We start from the raw sequence: 16,703 nt of genomic DNA, 5'->3' as shown, positions 1-16,703 counted from the left end.
GCAAAAAATGTAATTTAGACTGAGTAGTGCCTTTATTTTTAGGGTGATTGTGTCCTTGTGACATTATGGTATTTCTCCATTCATTTTACATGAAAAAACTGTGTTTTCTACAGTCTAAAAGTTTTGCATTATTCCTTGATTTATGGTAATTACAAGCATCTACTACGGTGATATTACATTTTTAATTTTACGGCCTATTTCTGATGCAATTTGACAGTGTTTTACTGTAATTTTTACAAACATTTTTTACAGTGTGTGTAATAAAAGAAAACCATAAAGGAAAGGACTCCAAACCAAAAGCCCTCATGTTAATCTTACACAGAGTCGATGCTCGGAGTTCAAATGTTTATCCCAGAGCAGCAGAGCGAGGATCCGGGTCCCTCTCAGCTCCCAGATGTGCCGTTTAGGATTAAGGGACGCTGATCCAGCCTGGTCGTCCAGAATGAGGTTATTAAGTCCCTATTTAGGTCAAATGTTGCACGATCAACTGTCGCTGGTTACAATGAGAGCATATCACCGTGTGATGACTTAAAGGATGTGTGATTTTGTGTCAGCATGAGTAAATATACTGTGTTATTGTACTTTTTTTGTAGGATTACATGCCTTTTTCTCAACCTTTCTGCTCAGGAAAATGTATCAAACCTTGTTGGATAAACCTGGAAATCCATGTTTATTCCAATAAGGATAAATCTGTGTTTTTTGTTGTTGTTTTTTGACATTTCTCTTTGATCTGTTGCAGCTGCATACTGAAAGCAACTCAAACTTTTTTCCTCAGTTTTCTGGTTTTGTTTTTATCGTGTAAGCACAGCTCATTTTATTTTATTATGTTTTATTGATTTTATTTATTTGTTGAATGAGTTTGTTTATCTTAGTTTCTTAGTTGATTTATTGCTGTATTTATTATCTACTACTATAGGTTGTTTAGAAATAAACCTTGATTTGACTCAAACCATTGAAACTTAACCCTTTTTTTACCCCACAGGCTTTCAAAAGCTTTTTTTAAATTTTTTTATTATTATTTTATTTTATTTTTATTTTATTTTTTTACAGTTTTACATGCCTTTTTTTAGGATTACATGCCTTTTTCTCAAACTTTTCTGCTCAGGAAAATGTGTCAAACCTTGTTGGATAAACCTGGAAATCCACATTTTCTGCAATAAGGATAAAACTGTGTTTTTGTGTTTTTTGACAATATTCTTTGATCTGTTGCAGCTGTTTTGTTGCAGCAATCAAAACAAAAGAAAGCTGCTGAAAGCAACCTTCCTGGTTTTTAGTTTTTTTTTAACGTGCAAGCACAGTTCATTCATTTTATTTCTCATATTTTATTGATTGATTGAATATGTGTTTTATTGATGACTTTTTAGCTTAGTTCGTATGTATATCTGTATTTATTATCTACTACTATTTTTATATTTGCACAGCACTTTGATCAAAATGTGCTATAGAAATAAACCTTGACTTGACTCCAACCATTCAAAATCATATTTTTCTTACCCCACAGTATTTTCAAAAGCTTTTTTTTTTTACCACTATAACTTCCCTGAACGTTGTATCTGCAGAAGGCTGTCACTCAGCGTCCTGTTATCCAACGGCAGACTTCCAAATGTGAATTCTCGTTTTTCCCACAGAGATCTTTTCTCTTTTCCTCCCTTACTGTCTTGTCATGTGTCAAATCCCAAACTCGTGTCTAGATTTGAGACAGATCAGCGGAGATGGAGCTGTCATGTGGAGATAATCTCTCCCCCCTCTGAAAAGAAGCTCGTCATTAGCTGCTGATTAACGGGGGACTCCGGATGATGTGGCCATGGGACAACGACCCCCGACCCTCCACATCCACCACCCCAGAAAATAAATCTCCACAGGATCATTTCTCTCAATGAGTTACAGGAAGTTTTATAATTATCTGCTGTCATTTTTGAACGCATCATGAAGACAATCTCTGTGCAACAGTGACAATGATGACACAGGAGGAGAAAAAAAGAAAGAAAAAAAACAACTTTTTTTTTTTTAAACTGCAAAATGGAAGAAACAGGATTTTTTTTACCTTCCCCCGGCAGAAATTTTTTTACATTGGGTTAACAACTCAAATGTGTCTTTTGTGCAGAATAACACAGTTATAATGTCCACCAGGTCCACCAGCTATTGGGAAAAAAACAAAAACAAACAGGAAAAATGTTATTTGAAGATATTTTAAGACATAGGTTCTGTTCGCTTTCCTTTTTTGTGTGAAAATGATCTTATCCGATAAACTGTGTGTTTTTGGCAATCTTTTAAAGAAAACAAACTTTTGGGGTTCAGAGGGTTAAATAGTGTAAAAAATAGACAATTCCTTGTGTTTCTGGGACCCCCTGGAACTCCCTCAAGGCCCTGTGAGGCTCCCAGGCTGAAAACCACTGCTCAAATCAATGCATGGGACATGCATAGCAACAGGAACCAGCAAAACATTAGTGCAGTAATGCAACAACAATTTCCACGATTCAGTGCATGTCGCCATGCAAGCAAGCAACACAAAGCAACAAACGGCTGCCAAGCAATTCAAGTTAACGCTGTTTTTAATACATGCAGAGCTGCAAGTGGCTTTTTGTAAAGAAAATCTTTAAAGCTGTGTAATTAAATGTTTTTTTTGCAGCCATTTTGCAGAGTAAAACTTCCCAACATTGTCCCTGAGCTCTCTATAAACCATGCTATTATGACTTTTATGACCTTTTAGATTAATGTTCCGCCTTTGCTGTTGTGTGTGTTGTTGCTGCTTGTTCCACACAGCAGGTTTCTCAGTCTGCAGCTCTTGGCAGCCGCTGGAGTCGATCCTACGCCGAGCATGAAACTTAAATGAGCAGTTGGGCCGGAAACACGGGCGGGCGTGCCAGCAGCCTTTTGTCTGATTGTCACACTATACACTGCTCACACTATTAAAACATAATAAGGTAACTGGAAGGCCTCACCTGAGTTACTTCCTGCACCGTCAGGTTAAAGAGTCTGCAGAGAGTTTTGGTTGTGTATTTAACTCCTTTTCATTCTGCCTGTATAAACCACATAAAACTCTTTACCATGACGTGTTGGTATCATTGTTTTCAGCACAACCTCACCTATATGACCTGATTATTATTTTCATTTTGACTTACTGGATCAACATTTTGAACACAAAAAAAACACAAAAAAATGTTTACAAAAAATACACATTAAAACACAAAAAACACACAAAAAACACACCAAAAACACACACACAAAATAAAAAACACACTCAAAACACACAAAAACACACCAAAAACATAAAAAAAATATTACAAAATCTACAAAAACACAAACAAAACATAAAAACACACACAACACATAAAAATACACAAAGATAACAAAAATACACATAAAAAAAACACAGGAAAATTTGAAAAAAATACACAGAAAAAACACAGAAACACACCAAAAAACAACATAAAAACAAACTCAAAACACACAAAAACATTGGAAAATGACAAAATTTACAAAAAAACCCCACAAAAAACGTAAAAAAAAACACGTAAAAATACACAAAGAAATGACAAAAAACACAAAAAAACAGTAAACACAAAAGATTGCATTAGAAAATGTTGAATGCACGCTGCAAAATTAGAAAAATCTCTGCAAAAAGAGTAAAATCATGTTACTACACTTGGTCAAGGTGTTTTTTTACCTTTGCTGAAAAAGAGATGATGCATTAAATTGGACATAGAATCTTGTGGAAAAGCCAAAACTTTAGAGTTCAGCTGACAGCAGGGCTCCATGCTGCTTTGTTTTTACGTTGTGACGTCATGAAGAAGTCGTGCTCCAGCGCTCTCTTGGACTTCAGAGGGTTAAAAGAAAATCTGGTTATATTTCTTACTTTGAAGTACTTATTAAGATGTTTTAACTCAGTAATAGCGTATTAACTTGTGAGGAAAGTGTAAATAGACACTTTTAGCTGAATTGTCTGCACACTCTGAACTAATCTTTCGGCTGAGGTGACACTTGATTGACACTTTTATTCCCTCTACCTGCCTGATCCTGTTCACACAGACACAAGTTTCTCATGCACACAGACAGAGAGAAACTTGTCCGTACTTACACAAACTGGGTGCAATTAGAGCCTCTGATCCACTTTATATATACATATTTAGAGTTAAGGAGAAAGCTGCAGCATTTACACCAGGGGTCTCAAACTCAAATTACCTGGGGGCCGCTGGAGGCAGCATCAAAATGACCAAAAAAAGACACAACATTACTAAAAAAAGACACAAAATTACAAAAAAAAAGACACCAAATTACTAAAAAAGACACCAAATGACCAAAAAAAGACACCAGATGACCAAAAAAAGACACCAAATGACCAAAAAAAGAAACAAAATGACCAAAAAAGACACAAAATTACAAAAAAAGACACCAAATGACCAAGAAAAGACACAAAATGACCAAAAAAAGACACCAAATGACCCCCAAAAAAAAGACACAAAATGACAAAAAAAGACACCAAATGACTTCACTTCACTTCACTTCACACTTCAAAGTTTAAAAATCGGGGGGAAAAATTGTTTAAAATATTTTTTCATAAAAAGAAAAAAATGAAAAATGTAAAATTAAAATTTTAAAAATCTAATTCATGTAAAACTACTGTATTTTATAAGTAGGTCTTTACAAGATACATTAGAAAAAGTCTAATGACTTAAGAAGAAGAGTAAGACTCCTTCTTACTCTTCTTAATGAGTTAAGAAGGGTAAGAAGCGGCACAGTCCTCCTGCAGCAGTCTTTCCCAGCTGCAGAGCCAGAGGGGATGTTAACCCCCCTGCAAAACGTCCAGTCTGCAAATTGCTAACAGGCTAACAGCTAGCTCTGTGGCAGTACAGTGTGTATGTGCTGCTGCTGCAGGAGGTGTTCACTTAGTGATCTCTGTTTGTTTACAACAAGCACCGGACACTAAAAACTGTTTCTATTGTTTGTTTAAAAGTAGTGCAATAAAAATACAGATGTTTCCCCTAACACGATGAATAATCATGATTAATAATCGTGATTACAATATTGTTCAAAATAATCGTGATTATCATTTTGGCCATAATCGTGCAGCCCTACACTGGAGTGCCTTAATAGTGCACATAGAGGAGTGTAGTTGTAGTTTTTTGTGCAGTTTGTTCTGGAAGTGATCCCTAAATGTCCACAGGGTCCGCTGCATGAAGGGCGAGCAGGGACGTGAGGACGGGACGGCAGCCCGGGGCCGAACTCATGACCGTTAGAGGAGGACCAGGAGGAAACGGTGCAGCAGGAGACGAGGGGACACTGATGGATGGGGCCCCCTCCTCCTCCCCCTCCTCCTCCCCCTCCCCCTGCCCCTGTCCTGCAGGGACACTTGGCTCATATTAACTCGATCATTGTTGGGACACACAGCACGGCACAATGGTCCCCTTTATGTGGACGAGGGTCTGATGGACTGAGAGGGCAGCGGGCTGCCGGGCCGACTCACTGGGGCCTGTGTGCTGCGGCTCCCAGGGGCCAACTGGGACCAACTGGGACCAGCAGACAGACAGGAAGGACTTAGAACAAGAAGGAGCCCCGGATCTCCTGGACACAGCTTCTAATGGGAGGATGTGGACGGTCCAGATAGAGAGGAGGAGGAGGAGGAGGAGGAGGAGGAGAGAGGAGGAGGACAGAGGAGGAGATGAAAAGAAGGAGAAGAGAGGAGCAGGAGGAGAGAGGAGCAGGAGGAGGAGAAGGTGGAGGAGAGAGGGGGAGGAGAAGGAAGAGGAGGACAGAGGAGGAGGAGGAGAGAGAGAGAGGAGAGAGGAGGAGAAGGAGGAGGAGTAGAAGGAAGATGAGAAGGAGGACAGAGGAGGAGGAGGGCAGAGGAGGGAGGAAGAGGAGAAGGAGGAGGGAGGAGGAGGAGGTGGTGGGGGAAGAGGAGGAGGAGAAGGAGAAAAAGGAAGAGGATAGAGGAGGAGGAGAAAGAGGAGGAAGGAGGAGGAGGAGGAGGAGGAACGCCTGGGATCAGCTGATTTTATAGAAACATGAAGGGTTAATGAGAAATAATTGTGAATGAAAGAAATAAAGAAAAAGGAGTGAGCCCCGGATCTCATATCTGGCTACAGCTTCAAATGGGAGGATGTGGACGGTCCAGATAGGGACAGAGAGAGAGGAGGAGGAGGAGGAGGAGGAGGAGGAGGAGGAGGAGGAGGAGGAGGAGGGATCTGGGCCACATCTCCGTCTGAGTCTCCCTGAGGAGGTGCCAGCAGCTGAAGCAGACCTCTGTTCAGTCTCCTGCTGCTGATCTGAAGTCAGCGCTGCTCTCAGCTCAGTCGTCTCCTCACACTGTCTCTCTCTGTCTCTCCAGGATCTCATGACTGTGGAGTGGAAGGAGCAGGTGCTTCGTCTGAGCGCTGAAAGGCTTCAGTCGCTGCATTTTGTCCCAATTTCAAGGATCCATGAAATAAAAACAACCGGAGAGGGAAACTGTGAATACGAAACCTTTGAAATTGAAGGTTGAAAGAGATTTTTGGAGATTGGCTGATTGAGAATCTGGCAAAATCTGGTTTGTTTACCTCAAAGAGTGCACGCCTGAGATCAGCTGATTTTAAAGAAGCGTGACGGGTTAATGAGAGATGATTGTGAATGAAAGATTGAATTTAAACTGAGCTTCATTAAAAGTAAAAGAGTTTAATAAGAGCTGGACTAAAAACTTAAAAAGGAGTGATGTGTAAGTTTCGGCAAGATTTTTAGTTGCATTATGAACCAGAATGTGAACAGCTCTTTCTGTCTTATAATATCACTTGTGTCACATTTTTCTCACCCCTGCCTTGTATTTCACTGCAATATATAAAAACTAGAAAATTTCCTCTGGGGAAATTCTGAAAGGGCCACGGGGGCTACTGCCGGTGTGTGTACACTCTGATGAGATTCTTCACAGATTTCAAACTATGCCCTTTAACCTCAAAATATGTGTGTGTGTGTGTGTGTGTGTGTGTGTGTGTGTGTGTGTGTGTGTGTGTGTGTGTGTGAGAAACGTGTATCTGGAGGAGTGTGCACGCTTACGCGTGCATTTGTGTGTGTGTGTAGCGAAAATCACATAAAGTTACCTCTGTGTGTGTGTGTGTGTGTGTGTGTGTGTGTGTGTGTGTTTGAAGCATATGTATGCATGTGTGAGGAGTGTGCACGCTTACGCGCGTGTGTGTGTGTGTGTGTGTGTGTGTGTGTATCTGTAACTGTAATCACAGCAAAGATCAAAGGCAATCAGATCAAAGCAATCAACAGAATTAACTGAAAACTGAATGTTCCGGAAGAGTGACAGCAGCCAGAGGTGGACAGACTTGATTTTCTGGCCTCGAACAGAAAGCATTTTTGGCAAAACCATAATACCTATCATTGATCCGACTTCACTTTGAGCGTCCTGAGTTCTTCCTGAACGTCTACATATGTGTTTTGTGAAGAAAAATTGTTGTTTTTGCAGAATAATTTGAAAACTGTTTGTTGAAACCCTTATAAAAGTAATAGCACACTTTGATTTGATACCTTTTTAGTGTATGTGCGACCAAAACTCTGGGAGGAGTAGTCGACGGAAAAAAATTATTATATTTATATTAATGCCACAATTGTGAAATTCAAACTCTGCATAACACATAGCTGGATTTCGTGTCACATCCAGGGTTAGGGGCACTTCAGTCCTTGACCTGTCAGTCCTGGGATTCGAACCGGTTACAAGCCCGATTCCTAACCTCGAGGCCACAGGCTGCCCAGATCTTGTTGAGTAAAAAGTTTTGTTCACATGTTGCTCTTCTAATGATGTTTTGTCATTTTTAGAAACCGGGTCCCCAGAAAAACAGTTTAGGAAACACTGGAGTTAATGAGTTAATGTGTTAATGTGTTAATATGTCTATAAAACATTCTTGAACCTCTGAAGTCCAGAAGATTTTGGTTCAAATTTGTCAACTTCCTATGCATTAGCCCTTTGGAGTTTGGGGCTATTTTGTTGGTTTTTGACTCTTTTTCATTCCGCCTGTATATGCAACTTAAATAATGATCACCATGCCATGCTGGTATCATCTTTTTCAGCTCAACCTCACCTGATTATTATTTTGTCATTTTGACTTACTGGATCAACATTTTGAAACACAAAAAAACACACAAAAAAAATACAAAAAACGTGGGGAAAAAAACGCACACAAAATTACAAAAAACACACAAAAACGCACCAAAAAATACCCAAAAAACAAAGAAACAAACAGAACACACACATAAAAGTCACAAAAAACACAAAAATTTACAAAAACAAAGTCACCCAAAATCACACAAACAGTGAACAAAACAAAAGATTGCATTAAAAATGCTGAATGCACACTGCAAAATCTGCAAAATCTCTGCAAAAAAAGTAAAATCATGTTGCACTCGGTCGTGGTGATTTTAACCTTTGCTGAAAAAGAGTTGACGCATTAAATTGGACATGGAAACAAAACTTTAGAGAAAAGCTGACAGCAGGACTGGATGCTGCTTTGTTTTTACCTCATGAAGAAGTCATGCTCCGGCGCTTTCATGGACTCAAAAGAGAATAAGAAGAAGATGCATGCGTGTTCATGCAGACAGGTGCAGCAGATCTAACCTTTGCACTTTGGGCCAGGGTCAACAACTTAACTGTGTTTCCTCCTCCCCACTGCTTCTCTGTCCCGTCCTGTCCGAGCAGACCGAGGCCCCAGGATCAGGATGCGTCAGGATGTTCACAACCTGCCCGACTCCAGATGCCAAGATGAGTCATCCAGAAACTTGACGACTTCAGCGCTGCGTGGAGGTGCCGCCTCCTCCCCGATCCTTACAGTCTGCAGGTTTCTGCCAAAGTGTCGACATGATTAAACATCAGCAGCGAGTTTGAAATGCTGTGCCAAAGAAAGTTTCAGAAACTGGTGTTTTTAAAAGTAATATCAAGGAGGGAAGTTTTGGAACAGCCACAGGCAAATCACCTCCTAATACTGCCTCCAGTTACACTTTTACTGAGCCACAAAAGGTTTGTGTCACCTAAATTAATTAAAATATGTCCCTCCTTAACCCTCTGGAGTCCACAACAGCGCTGGAGCATGACTTCTTCATGACGTCACAACGTAAAAACGAAGCAGCATGGAGCCCTGCTGTCAGCTGAACTCTAAAGTTTTGGCTTTTCCAGAAGTTTCCATGTCCAATTTAATGCATCAACTCTTTTTCAGCAAAGGTAAAAAAACAACTTGACCAAGTGTAGTAACATGATTTTACTTTTTTTGCAGAGATTTTTCTAATTTTGCAGTGTGCATTCAGCATTTTTAATGCAATCTTTTGTGTTTACTGTAATTTCTTTGTGTGTTTTTATGTGTTTTGTGTAGGTTTTTATGTGGGGTTTTATGTGTTTTTGTAAATTTTTTATGTTTTTGGTGTGTTTTGTGTGTTCTGAGTGTGTTTTTTGTGTGTTTTTTTTTGTGTGTTTTTTGTATTTTTTTGTGTGTTTTTGGTTTTTTTATGTGTATTTTTTGTAAACATTTTTTTTGTGTTCAAAATGTTGATCCAGTAAGTCAAAATGACAATAATAATCAGGTCATATAGGTGGGGTTGTGCTGAAAACAAAGAGTGCAAAGGAGTCCAAAACCCACAAAAAAGCCTCAAACTCCAAAGGGTTAAATCTGATTGGCCAAAATAGAGTTCACTATACAGACCATAGACATACAGACATGCTCACTTTGTGCAAATACCATGCAGTTTTTGCCTAATTAAAAAAAAAAAAATCTGCAAACTGGGGTCTCTAAACAGTCTGTAAATTGCATAAATTGGATATCACTGGAAATCTGAGACTCTTGTGGACTCCAGTTGTATTCATGTGTGATGATGTTAGTCCCCATTGGAGCTATTTAATTGCAGTGAAATCATTTCTTGAAACTTGAGCTCACTATATAAAATGATAATCACAGCCTCATGAAACTTTACAACCACAAACAGATACCCTCTGAATGCTCTAGGTGGGTTTCCTAGGAAACTCTCAGCAGTTTCCAGCAAAGAAGTAAATGAAAATGTTCCCAAAGTTACTCAAATTAATCTTTCAGGTGATATACACCACTTCTATGTGGCATCTACTGTTGACCTGCTATCTGCCCCTAAACATCCACTGCTATAAAAACAACTAAATTAGATCTACAGTCATGGAAAAAAGGATTAGACCCTTGTTTTCTCCAATTTCTTGTTAATTTTAATGCCTGGTACAACTAAAGGTACATTTGTTTGGACAAATATAATGATTATCCTGATACTGATATCTAGACATTTTCCATGGTTTTCTTGATAATGATTTCAGTTATTATCAAGAAAAACCATAAAAAATGTAGATATCAGTTCTTAAATTAAACTCTTATGAGCTATTTTTGTTGTTATCATTATAGCTGATTTTTTTCATGACTATATAAGAAGTAAATTGAGGAACGTCGAGTTATGCATTTTTATACTAACTATATTTGACTTTCTCCTTTCTCCTTTTCTCCTTATAAACTGGCATGAATAACCAATATTTTCTAAGAGCTGTTATCTAGACATTTTCCATGGGTTTCTTGATAATGATTTTAGTTATTATCAATTATTTTAAGAGTAATATTTCTAGTATTGGTGCTCTTGTTTTCACTCCTACAACTGCTCTTCTTTTATCATTGTCCAATCTACAGCCAATATAAAAGTAAATACATATAATAGATGGACTCCAGAGGGTTAAACTAAAGTTCGGGCTGTAAACTCCATGAGGCCAGTTTCAGTTTGATGATGATATGCAAGTAAAACTGGAGACAAGCTCAAATATATTTAGTATAAAATGATAGAACTGGATGTAACCCTCTTATATGTTAGATTTGCAACCTTTGTTCACATTTGCAACATTTAATTTTTTTATTGAGCATGATTGTGTTTTGAAAGTTAAAAAAAGATTCAAAATCACATTTTATGTTGGAATAAATGACTAAAAAAAGACACAAAATGACTAAAAAAAGACACAAAATGACCAAAAAAAGACACAAAATGAATAAAAAAAGACACAAAATGACAAAAAAAAAGACTCAAAATGACCAAAAAAAGACACAAAATAACTAAAAAAAACAACAACAGACACAAAGTGACCAAAAAGTCACAAAAAAGTAATATTTCTAGTATTGGTGCTGTTGTTTTCACTCCTACAACTGCTCTTCTTTTATCATTGTCCAATCTACAGTCAATATAAAAGTAAATACATATATGATGCATTATAGGTACATGTTACAGTCTCTTCTGTCTGTCTGTGAATTATGACAACACAGCAAACACAAGTGGTGCATTATCAGCCCTGAAGTAATCCAATACTCACAGCTCTGACATGTTTACATTGTTCCTTCTGCAAATAATCTGCACTTCCTCTGAGAGTAAAACTCCTGACGTGTCACTTCATGCCCCGCGGCGCCGTCAGCTCTGCCGCCTGTCAATCAAAGCCAGTCAGCTGCAGAATGTGGGAGAGCCAGTTCAGGACGGCTGACTTCAGGAGACTTCTGAGGACTTTCACTGCTCGAAAGTTTAGACAAGTGACATAAGTTTAGTCTTAAACCTACAGTATGTTTAACCCTCTGGAGTCAATCTATTTATTGAAAATACATGTTTTATTTACAGTAATAACTTTATTTATATATGATATGTAGACAAGCTGAGAAAGCCAGTTGAAAGTGAAATCATAGGAACTTTCACAGCGTGCCATTTATGTTTCTAGACCATTTTTAAAATGTCAATTTTCTTTCTATAATGAAAACTATTACTATTTTTAATTTACATGCAAATAGACTGTTTTGTAGTTTTATTTTTTTTCCCTGCTTTTTTTGTGTGTATAAATGGTAAAAAAAAAAAAAAAAAAGAAAGCTTTTATACTTTGTTAATTAAAATAAAATGAAAAATCTGACTGATTTTGTTTGTGTGGAGAAAAAGGAGCCATGCATGTGATGTAAGGACAGACTGAAAGTTGCTAAACAGAGACAGAAACGAATGCATAGGAAGTTAACAAATTTCACCCAAAATCTCCTGGAAAAAGCTCCAAATCATGACTTCTTCATCACATCCAGACTAGAAAACAAAGCAGCGTGGAGCCCTACTGTAAATTTACCTCTAAAGTTCTGGCTGTAAACTCCATGAGGCCAGTTCCAGTTTGATGATGATATACCAAGTAAAACTGGAGACAAGCTCAAATATATTTAGTATAAAATGATAGAACTGGATGTAACCCTCTGATATGTTATATTTGCAACCTTTGTTCACATTTGCAATATTTAAAAAATTTTATTGAGCATGATAGTGTTTTGAAAGTTAAAAAAAGATTCAAAATCACATTTTACGTTGGAATAAATGACTAAAAAAAACACAAAAGGACCAAAAAAAGACACAAAATGACCAAAAAGACACAAAGTTACCAAAAAAAGACACAAAATTACCAAAAAAGACACAAAATGACTAAAAAAAAGATGCAAAATGACCAAAAAAGACACAAAATGACTAAAAAAAAGATGCAAAATGACCAAAAAAGACACAAAATGAGAAGACAGAATGACAAAAAAACACAGAAAACACAAAATGACAAAAAAAGACACAAAACAACTAAAAAAGACACAACAGACACAAAATGACCAAAAAAGACACAAAAAGACACAGATGACCAAAAAAGACAAAAAATGACTTACAAAGACACAAAAAGACATGAAAAGGATTAAAAAAGGGACAAAATAGCCCAAGACTTCATAGAGTTAATATTGGTGTCAAAGTGGCTTTTTAAGATCAGTTCTGGTTCAGCAGTTTAGCAGCTGATCTCTGCATGTAATAATAGTAATAATAATACAAATAATAATAATAATAATAATAATAATAATAATAATAATACATTACATTTTTACTATAAGGATGCTTTACATTAGACATAACAAATGTGCGTCGTTTTCATGGTGAAGAATCTGTTACAACTGTGAGGATGTGTCGCCTCCTGGTGGAGAATAAACATATTTTCATTTACAGCAACAACTCTGGTGCTTGAGCAGTGGTGGGAAGTAACTCTGTATATTTACTGAAGTACAATTTTGACATATTTGAATTGAGTATTTTTCCAATTTCTGCCTCTTTTACAGAAGGAATATTGTACTTTTTCTGCACTCTATACTCACACTCACACTTACTCCATATCCAACTGCTGACTCTGTCTACATTGTTTATAATGTTCCTAAAAAATGTTAATTGTTAATACTTTTTATATTTCTACTTGTTTATATTGTAAATTGTTAATATTTTATAATATTGTTTACTTGTTTATTTGTTTATATTTGTAGTTTATACTGCTGTTTACTATTTATTTTTATTTTACTATCCACTTTGCTGCTATAACTCTTGAAATGTCCCTGTTTTTGGGACTAATAAAGGAAATATATATATATATATATATATATATATATATATATATATATATATATATATACATATATATCAGTATATAAAGTAATAAAAATAGCTTTTTCCCCCTTTTTTTCTTTTTCTTTATAAGCTTACTTTAATCACAGGACTTTCACTTATAACATAGTATTTCTACACTTTGGTACTACTTCTACTTAATCCTCCTCTTATGTTGTGGGTCAAATTGACCTATTTCAAAGTTTAAAAATCTAAAAAATAAAAATAAAATAAAAAAGTAGTCATAGCAATTTTTTCATAAAAAAATAAAAAATAAAATTTAATATAAAACATTAAAAAACAATCAATGTCATGTAAAACCATCATATTTTATATGTAGGTCTTTCCAATGTGAATTTAAAAAAAGTTTTAAGATGCATTTTTTATTTTTTTATTTTTTAAAAAGTGAATTATCCTTAGTGAACCTGATCTGTGAGAGGTGAAGAACACCATTGCACTAAATATTGATTTAACTTGTAAGTGATGGAGTTATTAATTAAATATAAACTATGTTGATTGGGATTTTTTAGTTTCTGGAACTTTTGGATAATTAATCATGCTCCAGGTTATTGCTGTTCCTGATAAAAAGGAACATAACCCTCCTGTTATGTTCCTCTTTTTTTTTTAAGTGAAGTGCAGCCATGCCACAACACGTCATTATGTTTAACAAATTGAAGAGTTTAATGTGTCGATTTAGTCATGAAGCAGAAAAGTCTCAGCTCAGTGGCGTGCAGATTTTGTGCATTGCAAAGCTCTGATCAAACCAAACTCAGTTTAAAAAAAACACACACACAAACATTTTCGAAGTTGTTGCTTGTTTTCTTGCAGACAGAAATGGAAAAACATGAATTCAGACTGTTTCATCTACATCTACACGTCTGCATTACTGACATTTACTCACTTTTGAAATGTGTGAGGAGAAAACTGGATTTAAGATTTAGTTTAACCCTTTGATGCACAACATAGGTCTAAAGTGACCCGACTAAGTTTTTATATTCTATATCTTTGCAATAAGTTAATTTCATCTTTCAGTATTCCAGGTTTTCCTCAAATTACTTGTTTTTGATCGTTATACATCCTCATTTTTTGTTTTCATTTCTTACTTTTTGAATAAAAAACCCTTTTTTTATCACTACGCTTGTAATGCACAAGGTCATTTTAGACCCATGTTGTGCATTAGAAGGTGTTTATATGTTGTCACCAATTTAAAACCTGACAAAGAAGACACAAATATTAACTATCCTATTTTGTTAAATTGGTGTTTTTCCAATGGAAATTATCATTTGGTGGCTCTAATTAGTCTCAAATGTTAAAATGGGTGATTTTCCAATGAAAGGTTAAAAAATAAAGTTAAATCACTATGCTTCTAATGCACAAGGTCATTTTTGACCCATGTGCGTAAACTTGATGTAATAACACAAAAAGTATTTTTCTTCATAAAGTATGAAAGGAAAAATGGATATAATGATCGGTTGTAATAATAATAAAAATATATTCAAATACACAGCCAGCATGACATAACATGGGAAATGAATGCAGGTAATTTTGACCCATGTTGTGCATTAGAAGGTGTTTATATGTTGTGCATCAAAGGGTTAAAGTGGGAAAATCCTTAAATGCCCTATGTGTTCTTGCAGCATGTTGACCTGAGATTTGGGGTCATTTCTGTCCTCAGCATCACAGAGAACAGAGTCTATAGTAAAATACTGAAGGTAAATACAGGATGGTCAAATATTGGAGCGGTCTTATGGCTTCATGATATATCCTGCTGGACCTGAGCCAACACGTCGAAGCCTCCAGGAAACATAAAATGTAAATTCATCAAGTTTTGACATTTACAGAGGATTTAGTCCGGGTGGCTTTATTTAGGTGTGGGGTTAGAGCAGGTGAAGTTAACAAGGAAGTGACTGTGGGAATATCGAATGATGGTTCGATTTCAGTAAAAATGAAATTAAATGTGCAAAAATAACTGAAATTGTTTGGAAATCCCCAACACTCAACAGCATGGCTGGTTTAATAAGTGACAGGAGCCTACTGGCCTTCATCTGCAAAATTTGACTTGAAGAGACATGAATCTACTACAAAACGACAAGAAGTGACACTAAATTTTCACAAAGAGACACAAAACGACAAGAAAAGACAAGAAAAGACACTAAACGTCCACAAAGAAACACAAAATGACAAGAAAAGACACTAAATGTTCACAAAGAGACACAAAACTACTAGAAAAGACACTTAATGTTCACAAAGAGACACAAAAAGATCATAAAAAGATACAAAACAATAATAACAAGACACAAATTAACCATAAAAGACACTATTACACCATAGATAGATAAAAAGGAAGGTCTACAAAGAGATACAAAATGACTTAAATGAGACACTAAATGGCCAGAAAGAGACACAACATGACTACAAAAAGACGCAAAATGAACACAGAGATCCAAACCACCCAAAAAAACACACAACGACCACACAGACACACAACATTGCAAACATAAACAAAATTACTTCTTCCAATTAATGTTGGTCTGCTGTTCTTGCACTAAAAAAAATACATTTAAAAAAAATCACAGTAAGTGGTTATTTTTTATTTGCTTCAAACCTTTTGTATTCATTACATTACATTACATGTCATTTAGCAGACGCTTTTGTCCAAAGCGACTTACAATAAGTGCATTCAACCTGAAGGTACTAGACACACATAATATATATAATAGTACATAACTTCAAGAGCTGTCATTGCTAAGGAGTGCTATATGTTAAAGAAGAAAAGACGAGAAAAGAATAAGAGCTTTTTTTTTTTTTTTTTTTAATATATATGTTAGGTGACCATGACTTAACCGAGGTATTGTTGGAAGAGATAGGTCTTCAGCCTGCGGCGGAAGATGTACAGGCTGTCTGAGGTCCTGATGTCGGTAGGGAGCTTCCTATTTATACTGTTAAACACTGTAAATAATTTGGTTCTTAAGATAAAACAAACTTAGATTTAGAAGTGTTAGATAATTTATCTTGTTTTAAGACTAAATTTCATATTTTAAGTGTTTAACATGCTTATTTCTAGATTTAACAATCTTAATTCAAGACATCTTGTCAAGTGAAATTATCTGTCCATGCAGCAAGATCATTTCCCTCAGATTTAGTGTTTTTATCTTGTTTTTAGACACACATTTTTAGCAGTGTGCATGCATTTGAGCATGAAATATGTTAAGTTACTGCACTGTAAACATATTTAAAATTGCAGTTTCATCATATCTGGTTAAGTGCACGGTCCT

This window comes from Centropristis striata, chromosome 6 (assembly GCF_030273125.1).
Source record: "Centropristis striata isolate RG_2023a ecotype Rhode Island chromosome 6, C.striata_1.0, whole genome shotgun sequence".
NCBI classification, from domain to species: Eukaryota; Metazoa; Chordata; class Actinopteri; order Perciformes; family Serranidae; genus Centropristis; species Centropristis striata.
Note: the sequence above shows the minus strand (reverse complement) of the source record.